The sequence below is a fragment of the Symphalangus syndactylus genome, chromosome 18 (genome assembly GCF_028878055.3).
Source record: "Symphalangus syndactylus isolate Jambi chromosome 18, NHGRI_mSymSyn1-v2.1_pri, whole genome shotgun sequence".
Classification (NCBI taxonomy): Eukaryota; Metazoa; Chordata; class Mammalia; order Primates; family Hylobatidae; genus Symphalangus; species Symphalangus syndactylus.
Window position 1 is genome coordinate 37823235 of NC_072440.2, and position 14677 is coordinate 37837911.

Consider the following 14677-nt stretch of genomic DNA (forward strand, 5'->3'; position numbering starts at 1 on the left):
AGGGGAGGTCACAAAAAGGATCCCAGTAATGTGTGCAGGCTGGCTAGAGGTTCATGCCCAGGGGACATATGGAATGAACCCCCTAAAGTGTGGTGCTGCTGAACAGCCACTATGCTTTGCTGTTTCCTTTGGCCAAGTTCCAGAGAAGAGTTTCCAGAGCTGGGGATGGTGGTCCCATCTCCCTCCCTTAGTCTCTGGCTGTCCTCAGGAATATTTCTCTCTTCAGGTACTCTCAAGGCTTCCATGAGTTGAAGCAGGAATAGGTCTCCTGCCAGGCAACCCAAGATGGTGGAAAAACTTGCTGTCCACCTCGATTTCATTTTTTCCAGCAAAATTTTCACGTTTGTGCTGGGCAGATTGAGCAGGGGGCATTGGGGACATCCAATTCCTTTCCCATCTTCTTGGACATTTTTTCACTTCTCTGTGGCCCCAGGAACTGTCCCCTTCTCATATTTGAGTTCTGGGATATTGCTGGTGATAATCTCAGTGTTGTATATTTGTTTTTGGTTTTCTGTTGTGAGGAGTGGAGCCAGCTTACTTCTATGCCACCAATTTGGAATCCCAGGATTCACTAGTTTTATCATATTCCTCACCTTCCAGATCTGATGAATTTCTGTAACAACATTTTGACAGGAAAGAGTCTTTTGATTTTGACATCTTATAGAAGATACCCTAACAGAATCAGATTTCATCCTCCAGGATGTAACTTGTACCCAAAGTCAATAACATATTCCCCACGAACAAGTCTAAGAATCCAGGGTTGGGGTAGCATTACTTGCAGTGATCGAAGGAATTTCTGCATTCTGTTTCTGCAGCTCTAGGCTCTGTAGGTCTAAAGATGCTGGATCCAAAAGTTATGATTATTTTCACCAGGAGATACAGCAAGAATCCTTTTAAACTGTAAGCTATCATTGCAGCCCAGTCACTTTGTTCTTCTTACACCAAGAAACTAGCAGGCAAGGAAAGGAGTCACCATCTTGGCAGTGGTAATTGATCCAGTTCTTGGGGAGGTTACACAATGAGGACAGGGAATACTATGACACAGAGGTGATTCACTGGAGCGTCTCTTGGTATTCCTCTGGCCAATCTTCAGTAAATGTACTCAAATAGCAGCTATTGTCTGAGATGGGCATGGTGACCAGTACCTCAACACTCAAGAATAAAGACTGATTGCCCTCTCAGCTTAGCCACCAAGACTATCAGAGATATAATAGAGAGTGAAAAGAATCTAGAATGGGTAATGACAGAAAATGAAGGACACCAGTTTTGGCTTTGGGATCAGCTACAGTGGTGGGGCTATAGTTCACTCTATTACCATATTGTAAGTTTTCATATAAAGATAAACCAACCAAAATCTTGAGGCTATTTCCACATGTGTTTAACTCCCTCTGGAAGAATATTCAAGTGTTGCAGTGGTAGGACTGTAGGGATGCTTTGATATGCCTCTGAGATCCCCTTTCAGGATCAAGGTACTTATTTTTCTAGCTGCAGAATGTTGGTTGTTGACAGCTCATACCCAAATCCCTCTCCAGCAATCTCCCTCTGCCAAAGGGAGATACCTTACCCAAGTTTACATCACTGCCTGGCATATATCTAATAATTAGTTATAGGTTGGAGCCCCACTCTCTTTCCTCAATGTGTTCAAATATAAAGGGCTATCTCAGCTCCAACATTATCAGTAGGTTTGTCTGAGACCTCTACTGCAACTGCATTATGGTTCAAATTTTCTCTCTGCTAAATTCTGCTTTCCTCACCCCTCAAAGGTGTTAATTCCAAAAGCACACGCAAATAAACCTTTTGCATGCAAACCTAAGAGACTCTAAGTCTGTTTTCTAGGGCATCCAATATATGACCCACCATAGTCACACCGCCAAATACAGGGGAAAAGATACAGAGGCTGGCAAGAGGTATGCTTAACATAAAAAAGAAACTGTTAATAGAGGATTTTAAAGTAATACATCAACTTGAATTGGAGATAACCTTTAAGCCATTACTCACATATACTTGAAAGGCTAGCTTTGGTCCCAACAGAAATGTGCAAGTGAGTATCATCTTTTGAAAATATGTGGGAAGGTTTCTAGATTTTCCTATACTGTTGGCACAATGCCAGAGCAAAACGCCTTCAACAAATGAGAATCCAAACCTCTCTGATAACAAAGCCTCAAGACCTTAGAGAAAAACGGTAGATAAAAACATCATTAACTCAGTTTTTAAAAATTGATCTAGATTGGTCTTCTAAGACATTCCCAAAGAACTAGTTTTAAACTTAGTTCCCCAATGCATGGATAAGCATATCTCCCCAACACCACACTTTTAGGTGGAATCTCTGATCTCCCCCTTGCCCCCCACTGCCCCCATCACACACACACAGATCACTGTTACTCTTTGCTTGCCTTTCCTGTGACAAAATGGCCAAAATCCAGATGACCCAAGATGATCTGAACAACTGTTTGGAGAAGTAAAACCTTTGTGGAATGTTAATTCTCTCATCCAACTTTCCATTATTCTCAGCTTATTTATTCTACATGTGTATTATCCAGTTGTCTTTGTACTCTGGCTTCCTAGTAATTTAAAACATTAAAAAAAACTTTTAATTTAGATTCTCAGAAAAGTTATAAAGATAGAACAGAGTGTTCCTGTATATTTTTCACCCAGCTTTCCCTAATATTAACATCTTACATAACCACAGCACTCTTGTCAAAACTAAGAAATTAACGTTGGTAAAATACTGTTAACTACAGTACAGACTTTATTTGGATTTCACCAGTTTTTCCACTAATGTCATTTTTCTGTTCCAGGATCCAGTCCAGGATAATACGTTACCTTTAGTCGTCATGTTTCCTTAGTCTTCTCCAATCTGTGACAGTTTCTCATTCTTTTCTTGTGTGTGCGTGTGTGTTTTTTTTTTTGTTTGTTTTTTGTTTTTTTTTTGGTGACCTTTCAGTTTAAAGACTACTCTTCAGTGATTTTGTAGAATGTTCCTAAATTTCTGTTTGTTTGATATTTTCTCATGATTAAGATAGGATTTTCAGATGCTGGGAAGAAAACCTAGAGGGGATATGGCCTGATCAGAGGGTCCCTGATATCAACATAACGTATCGCTGCTGGTGCTAACCAGCTTTCTCCACTCTGCACTCTTTTGCCTTTCCATACTTTATGTTATGGAAACAAGTTAGTAAGTCCAGCCCACATTCTGTGGGAGGGGAGTTAAGCTCCACCCCCTGCAGGGGGTATCTACATGTTTTATCTGGAGTTCTTCTGTGCTATATGGAAAGTCATTTGGATCTCGAAGAGCATTGTGTGGACCACCAGTTCCAACCCCAGAGAAAAATAGCAACTTCCCATCTCCTCCATCAGTGACCCAAAGACTGGTTTGTGGGGCTGGGTGGGGACAGGTCACAGCTTTTCTAACATCTTGACCTCTCCTATGTCACCTGCCCTGCCTCCCAGAGACTTTGATAACAAATACTTTCTCCTGATAGGCTCCTTTTTACCATGCAAACCACTCAGAGAAATAGTTTTAAGAGTAGGACAATGAGGGAGAGGTTTTTCTAGAAGCACCCACACAATTTTATCTGAAGCTTGACTAAGTGGGGACCATCCCACAAAAATACAATGATGTAAAAGTATTTTGTAAACCTTAAAGTACTATGATGTTATTATTATCATTATTACTTCCTCCATGCTACTGTGAGAGCTACATTCTGGAAGTTAGAATGTATCACCATGGAATTAAGGTGATGAGGATTTCCATTCCTGTCCAGGGGACTTGAATCACACCCAACAGGTAACTCCTCCTCAGCATTCTTTCATGCTAAGGCTGGCCCTGTCACCTCCTTGGTCTCATTAAGCAACAACTTTATGTTTCTGAACACACACCGCAATTCCTGCTAGAGGCAACATTTATCTAGCGCATCAGATGCAACCAGCCAGCCACAGAGCCCAGCAGCAGCCAGCAGTCTTTTCAAAATGTTTGAAAATGCACTTTAAAAAATGCACTTTAAAAAAGGCAAGCAAGACAGAAGAACTGGCCTCCCTTCACTTCCCCAGCCCTGGGGGAGCCCTCTGATGGCTCACTCTCTGGGAGCACAGAGCGCAGCTGACAGCCGTGCCTGAAGTTTACAAGGTATAGAGGAAGAACTGGCTAATATTGATTTCTGAAACAGATACAGGAACTAATGGCAGAATTTGCTTGACTGTGGGTCTCCTGTGGCTACTGGCAGAAAGGGAGGACAGAGGCAAAGCATTTGCCAAACTATTCCCTGTTGTCCTTCCCAGCCTTAGTGTCTGGCTGCAGCTTTCTTGGTGAACACTTTGGCCTAACATAGATGCTTCCTGATTGCAGAGCGGGAGACTCGACAGAGGGCCTGAGGTACAAAGGGGCTTCTGCAAAGGCTCTGCTTCAGCTGTTCCAAACTCTTCTTTGATGCTTATTGTCTGTATGGAAAGGACTTGCACGGAAATGTCCATTTGGGTTTGTTTGAAGGGTGGAAGCAGGGGAAGAACAGGTGATGCAATTCCTCTTCAAAAAGCAAAGAAAAGAAAACAAGCAACAAATACAACACTCTTGGCTACTCTTCTCTCCACTGCTAAAAACCTTTAAAAGACTATCTCCAGTCCCTGCAGGCAGCTATGGACCTGATCTACTTCCTCCAATTAGAAAACTAAACTCTTCTTTCCTCTCCTCCTTCTCGACTCGTTCAAAGCAGCTGAATGTGTCACTCGCTACACCCCATATCCAGCCATTCCCAGGCATGGGGATGCCCATCAGAGAGGCTGTGTCCACAGAATGTGTCCAAGCAGTGGTTGTCCACTCATTGCCCATTGCACAGCTGATCTTCATGGTGACCTGCTCATTCTCACCTTACTATGGCTTTGAGAGTTTTCTGGTGGTGGCTTAGGGTAGCCAGAAATGACCAGAAGCTACTAATAGAGCTTCTACCCTGCAGACAGGACAAGTGGATGAGGGTCTCTGCTTGGGGTCAGGACTTAACTTACCTCACAGCTCTCAACAGAACCCACTGAAAATATCAGAAAGCTCTTGCCCTGGAGGAGTGAATAGATGCCGCTTGTGGAAAAGATACCCTGGTCTGTGGTTGTCAATCATGTCTCCATGAAGCATGCACAAGACACACACTGCAGTGGGTTAGGTGGAACTGCTGCACACACTGAAACTCCTCCACCTTCCCTCCCACTCAAGAAAGTGGATCGTCATGTAAGAGAATGCGAGCCACACTATCTTAGCTTTAACTTTGAATTCACAATCATGTATTGAAATCGTTATTTTCTCACTTTGGTATTTATTTGCTACAAATAATTTACAAAGCAACTTCTGACAGTGGATTATGGGAGCATAATGAGGAAACTCTCCCAGAGGGTGAGTGACATGTTAGGGGGGGAGGGGGTGAAAGGAGAGTCACGTGTCTAACAAGAGAATAAGACAGAATTTTTCTACGTTTCCTTCCTTTCCACCCTCGCCCATAGTCTTTGATCTAGATTTGCCCTTCCATAAATGTAGAAAGGCCAGAGAAAGGACCAAGAAAGCTCTTTGTTTCTAACTGGGAAAATAAAAATAAAAGATGTCTTTAAGATATCTAGAAATAAGCTGATGAAGAAAATGTGAGTCTTAAGTGTGTTACTTAACTGAACATTATGTCACATAACCTAACTGCATAATATTTTTGGAATCTTTGGAGAGAATGGAGACAGAACTGTTAGCATCCTTTTAAAAAAGTTTCGGCCAGGTGCGGTGGCTCATGCCTGTAATCCCAGTACTTTGGGAGGCCAAGGCAGGCGGATCACGAGGTCAGGAGATCGAGACCATCCTAGCTAACACAGTGAAACCCTGTCTCTACTAAAAATACAAAAAAATTAGCAGGGCATGGTGGCAGGCACCTGTAGTCCCAGCTACTCGGGAGGCTGAGGCAGAAGAATGGCATCAACCCAGGAGGCAGAGTTTGCAGTGAGCCGAGATTGCACCACTGCACTCCAGCCTGGGTGACAGAGTGAGACTCCGTCTCAAAAAAAAAAAAAGTTTCAGAAGAGATTACCCATCTCCTTGCATCTCCCTGCACCATCATGGCAATGGTTTCACTAGGTCAGACTTAGTAAAGGTGTTTCCCCAAACCAAGCAGGCAGTAGCCGTATCCCTTTGGGAGACATTAATGTGTATGAGACAGATTTTGAAACTTGAAGCATCAGACAAACAATGCAGAATATTTAAATGGTCTCACTATTTGGTGGGAGAATGACTCAGGCTCAAATTAGAAGATAGTCAAATAGAAAAATCCAGATGGACCTGAAGAGAGTGGTGGAAGAAATTTGACTGCTACTCATCTCTAATTCACCTCCTACTTCTGGAGCAAAAGAAGAGATTGAAGCTTTCATAGTGCTGTGAATGAAAACAAATTCTGGAAACAAAATTAGCATGAGTCAGAGCAGAGCAGTCTAGAAGACTGGGTTGGCCGGGCACATTCCCAGCTGACTCCATTCACAGCAGGGGAGACAGGAAACTGGCCACGTGGCTCCTAGTGGCGGAGGTGTGGGTGAGCGACTGCATGGACTGGAAGCCCCACAGACAAGCAGAAAGCAGAGTCGTGACAGACCCAGGAGGGATAGGACCTGGGCATAAACCTGGATGCTGTGAGTTTGAAGACGGTCTAAGGTCAAGTGGGCAACCCAGCACTGAGGCACAGACACCATGGTTAGGAGTTACAGAGTAAGCAGAACTAAATATGACACTATTTTTACACACACACACACTCACATGTGCGCACTGTGACCCCCTCGAGGACAGCAATATCACTTACACCCTCTGTATTCCAGCACCTATGACAGTGCCAGACAATAGAGGTGCTTTTGACATTGAAAATGAGCAAGGGAGTCACATCAAATGGGCAGCAGGGCCTGGGAAGATCCAGATGCAGACGTCGAGTCAGGCACAATGGTTGGCCAGTCTGAACTGGCTTTGGGGGATAAGCTAGGAATCAGAGGGAACAGAAGTGTTGCAGGTAGCTGAAGATTAGAAATCCTGTCATCTGGTCCAGGCAGCCATGCTGAGGCTCTAGCAGTAAGGGCTCTCAACATTGAAGCCATCTTTCAGCATGGGGCACCATAGCACCATGTTTAAGAGTGCAGGGCTGGGCACAGTGCCCCTGGGCTGGTGTCTCTGGCTGCTGCATACTCACTGTGAAACTCTGGGCCACTTATTCTCTCACTGTTCAATTTCTGCAACTGTAAAATTAGAATAATAATAGTGCTTAGCATAAAGGGTTGTTGTGAAGACTAAATAAGTTGTTATATATTAAGTGTTTAGAGCAGTGCCTGGAATATAGTAAGTGCTCAATAAATATTAGCTATTATTCTAATTATCCTTCTCTTCCATTCAGAAAGTTTCTGTGCACTTTGTGTCAGGGTAGACTGAATCCCAGGACCAGACTACCATGGCTCTGTTAGGAATGTAAGCTAAGGTGCCTCCCAAATGTCTGTCCTTCTCTGTTGCTTTTTTTTTTTTTTTTTTTCTTTTTAAGTGGACTACAATAGTAGCCTCCTCTCTGGTCTGACTTTCTGCCTTTAGTTCCAGACTTATCCAGCCAGAAACAATCCTTCTAAAATGAAAATCTGATCAGACAATTTTACTTGCCTGCCTAATATTATTCATAATATCCCTTTGCCCTCAAGATCTTTTGGATTTCCTTACCTAAAAAGGATAGGAGGACTCCTTGAATAAATAGCTGACTCCAGGACTGGGGACATACACAGGACGAACCTGGAGCATCTTGTAGTGCCAGAAAGTAACAAAATGCTAAAAAAAAAAAAAAAAAAAAAAAGAAAAAAAAGAAAGAAAGAAAGGCTACAATGATGGGGTGTGTCAAAGGGACACAGGAACCAACTTAAAAGAGTTTCCAATGACCAAAGCTGGAACAATTTGAACAACAAAATAAATAAAGTAGTATTAGATTATAACTCAAAGTACAAGATAAATATCCATGAGTTCATACTGATATAAGTAAATGATTGAATAAATAAATTAATAGAGGAGAGGAGACAAATCTCTCCTGCAAAAGAATTCCAAATAAATTATGTAGATATTTTACCCTTAAGGAGAGGGGAGTATGGGCTGGGCATAGTGAATTCGTAAGTGAGCAGTAATGGTAAGAGGGAAAAAAACGGTAGCTTTATAGTGAAGAAAGATGAAAAACACTACCTTAGACAGATAATCCAGATCAACATTAGCAGTGTAATTGGTAAGTAATAAAGTTCATGTTAATGGTATGTACCCTTGATACAATGTGATAAAAATGGTACTTTACTTCTGAGGTCTTCCTCCCCAAAACTCATAATGCCAGTCTAATCTTGAGAAAAACATCAGACAAATCCAAACTGAGGGAACATCAAGGTTCACCTTGTGTATTTCTTGGGTCCTGACTGATACTCCTCAAAACTGTCAAGGTCATAAAAAACCAAGAGTCTGATAAATTGTCACAGCAAAGAGGAGCCTAAGGAGAAAGGATAACTAAATGTAACGTGGCATTCTGGGGCAAAAAAGAACATTAGATACAAACTAAGGAAATCTGAATGAAGTATTGACATTAGTTAATAATAATACGTCAACATTGAAGGCCAGATGCGGTGGCTCATGCCCGTAATCCCAGCACTTTGGGAGACCGAGGCAGGCGGATCACTTGAGGTCAGGTTTGAGACCAGCCTGGCTAACATGTTGAAAGCCTGTCTCTACTAAAAATACAAAAATTAGCCGGGTGTCGTGGCACCTGCCTGTACTCCCAGCTACTTGGGAAGCTGAGGCATGAGAATTGCTAGAACTAGGGAAGCGGAGGTTGCTATGAGCCAAGATCGTGCCGTTGCACTCCAGCCTGGGTGACAGAGCAAGACCTTGTCTCATAATAATAATAATAATAATAATGTCAACATATGTTCATCGGTGACAAATGTACCACACTAATATTGATGCTAATAATAGGGGAAACTGCATGTGGGTTTGTATATAGAAACTCTCTGTACGGTTTTCCCAATTTTTCTGTAAATCTAAAATAGTTCCAAAAATTAAAGCTTATTAAAATGAAAAAAAGATAGGAGGGGATAAAAAAGATAAACTTTATATCTGTTTCAGAACTCTGGAAGGCCCAGACACCGTCAGACCAAACCCATTCTCAAATTAGCAGCAACATCTCCTCTAGGTGCACTCCAACTCTGAGTTCTTTAGGGAGGTGACAAAAGCGATTACCTCTTTCTCTTTTTAGAACACAGACAGCTCCCATCTTCGTTATTCTATCCTATATAGGCAGCAGGACATGGGATTGATGGACAATTTGGGTTCTGGAATGAGGCAGACTCATTTGCCATGAACTCAGGCAAATTCTAAGCCTCTCTGGACCTGTTTCCTCATTCACAAAATGATAAAGAATAATGCTTACCACATAGAACTGATGAGATAATATGATGAGCTACTGTATAAACAATGTTTAACAGAGTGCCTGGTAGATAACGATTAAGCAGCATCATCATCTATCTCACTCCTCTCAGACCTTGCCAGTGGAACCCAGGGTCCAGACGGTACATGCAGGAAAAACAGAAATGAAGTCTGTTTTTTAGAACTTTCTTGTCAAAACCAAGGTGGACAGACATAGAGTTAGCAGAGTAATTGTCTAAGTAACTTGGCCAGAGTTAGTTGAGGAACCCAAGCTGCAGTTATTATGGAACTGCTTTTAGAGGTTGCGGGTTTGGAAAGGAAGCCACATTGAGACTTGCTATTTACCCTGAGGGCACCTGCTTGATTTCTGTGGGATCAGGAAGCTTTGTTTTTAATATGTTCCAGCCAGTTTTCAGCCTACACAATGATTACAATCAGATCCAAACTAGTATCAGCAGAATTTGCCAATAAAATGTCATGAGACTACAGAGCGGATTCCTTATTATTTCAATAAATCTAGACACACATTACGGTTTTACCAACAACCGATCATGTTTTTGTAATTTTAACACAAACAGCAATAGAGTGTGTCCGGTGTGATGTGTTCTCACCATTCTGAAGACCACCCTGTTGCCTGAGCATAATTTTCTTCTCCTCATGGGTGCTTACCAAAGCTCTCCTTTGGGACAGTTTGGCTATTTGACCAGGTAGAGATGTCAGTGGTGGTCATTGCTGACATCGCTGTCCTTCCTTTCCTCTGAGGACCAGAAGAGCAACTCCCTGTCTGTCTCTATCCAGCTGGGCAGTTTCCTGGCAGAACGGAGCAGCTCAGGAATGCCAGGTCTCCGGGTGGAGTTTCCAGCCATTCAGGCCCCTGCTTGTGGCCTGTGCTCCTGCACCCACAAACCAACCTCTCTGAAAGGCACCGAATGGAGGATTCCCCACGGATCACCAGGCAAAGCTCAAGCCATCTTGCAGGATGCTGTGCAATCCTGCTTTTTTCTAGAATTTAGAATTAGAATAACGTTCTAATTTGTTTCTGATTAAATATTACCGGCATGTTCACTAGGCAAATGAGTTACACTACAATATCAAGCAGACTCTGTGTATTTACGGTGAATCTGCTGTGTTAAATCTGTTGTGTCTACATCAAGGTTGGAGCTTTCGGATCTTCAGAAGAGGGCCATTTATAATGTTTTCTTCTTTCTTTTAGCATTTTATTTTCTGTTTTAGATGCCTTACAATTTTCACAATAGTTTCAACACTTTATATTTTAAAGTTTTCTTTCTTTCTCTTTCATTTTATTTCTTTCACATTATATAGTTAGTTCTGTGTTCATGCAGGGGACGTAATGAATGAAACAGCTAGCTGATACATTCTATTAAAGCACAATAAAAATTTGGGTCCTTCTGGATAAATGAAAGTTTCCATGATGAATTTCTCATGCACTCCACTCCATTATAAATAATTGGTTAATTCTATTCTAACCCCATAGGAGAAAGGTAATGAATGTTTATTGAGTATCTACTATGTGGTAGTCACTATGTAAGGTGCTTTACAGGAATAATTTCATTTGGAGTAGGGATTAGCAACAGTTATGACAAATTTGTAATTTCTTTGGCTTTCAGACAGTTTAATTTACGTTTCCCTGAATATACTCACAATAATGCACAAGAACAAAACACCTGACTGGTGCATTAATACATGACCTCCATGAGGGCAGTATTCTCCTACTGAATCTAGCATTTTAACATATTGGCTACTTGGTAAGTATTGCTGGCTTGAATATATAATCTCAATTTTAAATATTTGTATCAATTCATCTCTATTCATACACAATCATATAAAAGAATCTTATAAAAACTAAGTTAATATTGAACATTATTCAAATGTATACAGGCATTTTGGAATAATTTCTTCCATTTACATATGTCTTTGTCCAATATTTGGATGTCTTGATAACAAAACAAAAACTGAACCAATATTCGAGCTATTTAAAGGATCAGGTGACAGGCTAACTCACTCTAAATACTCTTTTGGTTTCAGAAAACTCAAATGGCAAGCAAAACTAAAATACCATCAAATGCTCTGCCTGCATTAAATGCATAATAAACTCAGGTTTCCCCACTTCCACAGTCGGTCACACTTGCCTATCATGCATGACGGGCTCAGGTCACACTGCATCACATATATGGAAGAAACAAAGCATTCATCATTCAATCAAAATGGATTTATTAAAAATCCATTGTAGGCCTACCTGTAGCGTATGACCTGATGATCACAAAGAATGAATAAGACAGGGATCCCCCTTCTTGAAGATATCAGACTAGCATAAAATATCAGACTAGCATAAAGTAAATTTAAAAGATACCAGACTGGCATAAAGTAAATTTAAAAGAATACAAAGTAGAATTCAACAAAAAATTTGCTTTATATATGTATATGAACAAAAACCATTAGAAACTTAATTCAGCAAATGTTTTTGGGTCACTAAGTATATGCAGGGCTTAGGCAGACCCATTTTGCTCATTGAAACCCTGGACCTACAGAATAGCCATAAGGTTAGCAGGTAAACAATAAATTATAGATGAATGAAAGAATTTTACTATATGGCAAAAGCTTACAAGGGAGTAAATTGGTAGGACAAATATATATGTGTATATATAAAATATTAGGTAGAAAATGACCACAATGCACAGTGCTATAAACATATAGAAGTAGAGAAGATACTACAAATTGAACACTAGGATTACAGGTTCGGGGGCAGATAAAATAATTCTTGTGAATTTTAAGGGACTGGTAGTAGGTGAAGCTGTAAAGGTTCTTGGGCAATAGGTGCCACAATGGGATTTTAAAAAACAGAAAAACCTAACTGTGCTGTCTGGTATTGAGAATAAATTAGAAAGTTGTGTCAAGCAGATTAGAATGAGAAGAAAACAGGCAGGAAAATTAGTTAAGGAGGGTCTATTACAATTGTATTAGAAAATAGAAAATAAGAGCTTGAACCAGGATAGACAGTAGGATGGGGAAAAGAAGTTATTTTTCAAATGCATAACAAAAGTTAACTCTCTAGGTCTTGCCTCCTGAATGTATATGGAGTATTGGTGTAAGGGAGATGGAAGATAAATCTAAATTTCAGTCTGAGAAGAAGGTGGTTTCTTTAAAAGTAATAAATGGAATTTGGGGCTGGGTGGAGGTGGGGTGAGGTCTTATACTTTCCATTAGAGATTAGAAGTGTATAATAATTTAGTGAGGGAAGCATTCCCTCTGAGCTGATGAAGCCAGGGACAGTGAGAATCTGGGAAGTGAGCTGAGCTGGACAGGAAGACAAGAACATTATTGTTCAGAAGAGTGAAGAATAGGCAAGTTAATCAAACTCTGTTTACATATCGATTATTGACAGAGATTATTTAATCTGAGACACTTGTATTCATTAAAGCAATTATTTAGGTGTTAGGTCTACACAATAACACTGGAATATTTTATAATAAACTAGTAAATTAGGAGTTGTGAGTTTTTTTAATCTGGGAATTTGATATCCCATAGTAACAGCTTCAGCATTTGGCTTGTTTTTCATACTAGGGTTTTCAATCTCTATCCAAGCAAGAGAGACTATTAAGTGCCATCAATTTAGCTAGGATCCCATATGGAGATGATAGATCACACAAAGATATGTATTTTGGAAAATGTCATTTTTCAAATAAATTTTTATTTAAGGCTGGGTATCAGAAAAATTAAGATCTGCAAAACGAAAGGAGACAAAAAATTATTTTGTTCATTTTGGAAGTGACTTATAAATGTTCTAAATTATGTCTAGTAAGTAGGGGAATATTTATAAAGCACAGAAAAATGAATGAAAGAATAATAAAATAAGAAAGCAGTGAATCATCTTTGTTTCATTCTGACATTGAAAAATGGTTAATTCTGAGAAAAAAAACCCTTACAACTGCTTTCTACCAATAAGATCTACTTTGGCAAATGTCATTATTGGGGTTAATAGTAACATGTCTTAGCTAATTTTAAAATTGTATTTTGTTTAATGTTATAGATCAAATTTTACTGTTTTGATCACAGACCACTTTGAGGATTTCATAAAAGCTACATACACCATCCTCAGGAGAATATACAAACTTCAAATCAATAAAGATGTTGCATAAATGGTCTCCAAGCTAACATCCCTGGCTATAAGAATCCATTCTATGGCTTAAAGTAGCAACTCAAATGAGGCTTTCATTTGCAGTAGCTAGATGAATGAAAATATGGCTTTTAAGAATGTATCAATGTAGGCTGGGCACGGTGGCTCACGCCTGTAATCCCAACATTTTAGGAGGCCGAGGCAGGTGGATCACGAGGTCAGTAGTTCAAGACCAGCCTGGCTAATATGGTGAAACCCCATCTCTGCTAAAAATACAAAAATTAGCTGGCCATGATGGTGCATGCCTGTAGTCCCAGCTACTCCGGAGGCTGAGGCAGAAGAATCACTTGAACCCAGGAGGCGGAGGAGCAGTGAGCTGAGGTCACGCCACTGCACTCCTGCCTGGGCAACACAGCGAGACTCCATCTTAAAAAAAAAAAAAAAGAATATATCAACGTAATATTATTTGGTCCTTGGTTAAATTTGATACTATGATAATAATTTTCCTAGTCCTACATATTCTTTAAATAATTTTGTTTTCTTTATAAAAGTTATTTGTGGGCTTCAGATGGGAGACGAATCTCTATCTAATAATCCATAAATATAACAGGACGTAATTCAATCCACCTAGGATTCAACGTGTAGTTGGCATAGTGCCTGGCTCTGGTGTTGCAGCTCCCAAACTGTGCAGAAAGCTCGAAATGGGGATGCAAACTCATGGGGCAGCAACATGTGTCAGACCCCTTGAGAACCACTAGCTCAAGGTAGTTCACAAGTTCATGGTAGATCACACCACATCCTTTCCAGAGATATCATGACTTTGTAAATCTGGTTTCTGGCATTAGCTGTGATAAAAAGGAAGTACTGCATGAAAATCAACATGGAGCAGGAAATGACAGTCGTGGATTTCCATCTGATTCCAAGGTTTAAGAAGTTGTACAATGCCCAACAAGCACACATATCCCACTAGTAATTAATTGTGGTTATTTAGGAATGAAATAAATATATTATTTTTACCTTCAATCTGAATTTTTTTCTAAAAGACTACTGAATTTTTAGGACATAAATTTTTTGGGGAGGTGGGCATGGACGATTTAATAAATAGAACCATC